Here is a 3,824-nt window from a genome sequence, read left to right on the forward strand (position 1 = left end):
CTCTGCAAAAACCTCTTTTCCAAATCCTTAACTTCAGATATTTTAGCAGGAGAAGTGCTGATCCCATCCAACTGCTGGTCTGCTGTGAGCATGAGCCATTCAGAAGCTTTTTGCTATCAAGCTGATATTTAACAAATAAAAGCAAAGGGCTTTTCTTATTCTTGCAGAAGGAGTAACAGGCAGTTCACATGTAGTATAACCCATCCAAAGGAGAATGCTGTTTACTCCATTGCTTACTAAAAGAAAAAGCACATATATAAAAGAAAGTTTAAATATGTATATAAAGCTTACCCAAATACATTTCTGAACTTTATAGATCAATAAATTGTTCTGTTTGATTCATATGTAAGAGGATAGCAGTTAAATAATTTCAGAAAAGGTGCATTTAAGATAAGGCTGTCACTGACATCTTGAATGTATATATTCAGGTTTTGGAAAGGCAATCTGATTAATTGACAGTTAATACTAAACTGTATCAACTTGCTATTAGAATATACTTTGGAAAGTTGTTGTATAGAAGTGTGGGAGTTCCAACATCCCATACCTTCAAGACCAGGATGACAAAAGCAAAAACAGCGGTAATTTTTTTCCACGCCTAACAAGAGCTACATTTCAGCTTCCTAAGTATGCAGATTTGCACTCATCTTAATAAGCATAACAACTGCTTGATTTGGTTTTATCATCCATACTATGAGCTTGTAGCTTTCCTTGAATTAGCCCCTGAGCTGACTGTAAAACTGATTAAAAAAACCCTGAAACTCCACCAACATCAGGGGTATTTTTTACTTGGTAAAATCTCACTGAAAATATTTCCCATTGAGAATTAATACATCTTCATGGGAAACTTCCCATGAATAAAGTGCTTGATGAATCAAATCTGACAGGATTGTTGTTTTAGTTGAAAAAAGATGTATTTTATTCCAAATTCTATTTTTCAGTATCTTGTAGCATTCCTAAATACCTAGTTCTGAATTTCGTTTTCATTCCTGTACTTTACGTAGAATTTGTTTTTACAAGTGTTAGAAGAAAAGCTACTTAAGCTGTTATGTTTGAACAAAATGGTACAGTGAATCTCTTACATTTCAGTGACATAATTAGCAAGAGTCTGCCATCGAACTCTGTGTAGTTACACTTGCGTGAAATAAGATCAAGGTCTGTTCCAATGTGAAATGTTTCTGAAGAAAGATCAAGATCCGTCCAATTTTTCAGTCATCACAAAAGCAGACAAGCAAACAAAACCCCCCACCACTTAACTGGTATCTCTCTCCTTCTAATTTCTGGAAAGCAAAAACTGATTTAAAAATTAAAAGGGAATCCCTCAGTGAAAGACATGCTTTATTGTATTTGAAGAAAGCTGTTTGTAAAGTTATGAATTATTTATAGCAAAACAACCATTTCACTCAGCTACTCGGCTGGATTCAGTGTTCTCGTATCAAACAAAGTGGACAGCAGCAGCCAGAGCATTTCTTCGTCCAGGGGCTGCTTAAAGTTACATTACAGGACCTGGAAGTCAACGAGCACAAGGGATGCCCGAGTTCCCTATTTTGTGAGCTTGCATGTCTTCAATAAAAACTACATTTTAGATGCCACAGCTGCAGCCCGGGGAGGAGATCACTAAATTCGAATACAGACAGTTTCTGAGTATTTGCTTAAAGGACATTTGTGGTGGGAGGTAAGATTTTCGTTCAGCAGCGATGTGCATTAGACTTGTCTGTGGGTGATACAAAGGAGAGTGTGTTAAGCAGCCTCTTTCTGTGTTCACTGTGGAGCTGGAGTTCCAAAGAGTTACCTGCAGGGCAGAGTATCCGGTGATTCATCAGCCTGGGAAAACTTGGTAAAAGGCAGAGCCGACAGGAAAGGCGGTTGGTGGCCTTTGACAAGTCACTACTGGGTGCAAATGACTTCAGAAAAACAAGCCCTAAAGCCTTGAGGGGGTAATCTATGGGTGCAGGTTATTAAATTCTTGAAGAAATGAGAGTTGTATTGAAGATGGATTGCACACATCAAAATAAAGTAACAGTTATTTTCTCTCCTCTCACCTTTATGAGACCCAATTAGTGATAACTCCAATGGTATCAATTTAAATTCACTGATGTAAAATTGATGTAGGCCATGAGAAAATAAGGCCAATATTTTGTGATTAAGTTCTCAAATTAATGGTGGCATTAGCATTTTCTTGCATAAATCATGTTTTTAGTTACAATTGCCTCCATGAGCTAGTTAGGGGAGCTCAGTGTATTTCAGTGTGACACTCTCATTGGGGAAGTGTAGTGTAAGGATTGATTGGTTCCCTAGTTTTAACATCAAGTCACACCCTAAGGAGCCTGGTTGTGCTCGAGGGTGGTCAGCAGAGGGGCGGAAGCAAGTAGCTTATCTGAGGTCTGCATCACCACTCGTCCAGGGCTCAGTATGAACACCTTTGGAGCTCCTGTGACTTAGAATTACAGAATCACAGAATCACAGAAACACATAACAGTTTGGGTTGGAAGGGACCTTTAATGATCATCTAGTCCAACGCCCTTGCAGGGAGCAAGGACATCTTTCACTGCATCGTGTTGCTCAGAGCCCCATCCAGCCTGACCTTGAACAGTTCCAGGGATGAGGAATCCACAACTTCTCTAGGCAACTACTTCCAGTGTCTCACCACTTACACCATAAAGAATTTCATCTTTATATCCAATCTAAATTTACCATCTTTCAGTTTAAAAACATTAGCCCTTGTCCTATCACTATAGACCCTGGTAAAAGTCTCTCTCTTGTCTTTCTTTATAAGACCCTTGTAAGTACTGAAAGGCCACAATGAAGTCTCCCAGAAGCCTTCTGTTCTCCAGGCTAAACAACCCCAACTCTCTCAGCCTTTCTTCATAGGAGAGGTGTTCCAGCCCTCTGATGATTTTTGTGGCCGTCCTCTGACAGGTCCAAGGACTTGTGGCCGTTAACTGTGACCCCACTGGGTTCATCCGTTTTCTGAGAGTTTATGGGAGTAGCACTGTCCCTTCCTCTGCTCCTTTTCTGACTCCCATCTCCACCAAGATGCTTCCTTGGAAATGAGGCAAATTCTTTAAAGCTCAACTGCAATCTACTCCGGAAGAAAATGGTGTTACACCAAGGAGAGAAAGTTTGCCCCTTCAGATTTTCTTGTAGGACCCACAAGCATTTAGTGTCAAAAATTATGCTACTTACTATTATTAAAGTTTCCTACTGTTTTCACCTTACTTAAATGGATTAGCACCCTTCATGCCCAGGATGATCCCAAGGGGAGGGAGACACAGTCCTCACCTGTCAGATGTTGTTGCTAAAAAGCAATTTACAAACACTCAGTCTAACAAAAGATACATTTTTTTAAAATGCGTTTCAGAGTTTTCTGATAGTGAGCTGAGCTATAGCCATGGGCTACAGCTACAGGAGAGCCCAATTATCAGCCGGAACAGATTTTCCACTAAAATACTTTATTGGTGTAATATTATATATTGCAAAATAATCCAAAATATGTGTGAACAATGTTGTCACTCTCTGAATCATAACATAAATCATGGGGCTAGTAATCCACTTGAGCACCACTGACTTCCAGGAATCTTATTTATATCAATGGATGATTTGGTTCTCCCACTGCTTACCTTGACAATAAATTCAATGCTGCATAGCTATCCAGTTTAATTGTCATTGTGTTTTCTCAAATGGTACTGATTTCCTCTGATTCCCAAAGGTATAACAGAAGCACCTTCTTCATTTTCACCCCCTCCCACACATGGCAATTTCTCCTTTTCTTCTGGTGTCGTGTACAGCTCTGATCCATCTGCCAACTTTTCAGATGTTTGCATCTT

Source organism: Phaethon lepturus, unplaced genomic scaffold (assembly GCF_000687285.1).
Source record: "Phaethon lepturus isolate BGI_N335 unplaced genomic scaffold, ASM68728v1 scaffold9651, whole genome shotgun sequence".
Classification (NCBI taxonomy): Eukaryota; Metazoa; Chordata; class Aves; order Phaethontiformes; family Phaethontidae; genus Phaethon; species Phaethon lepturus.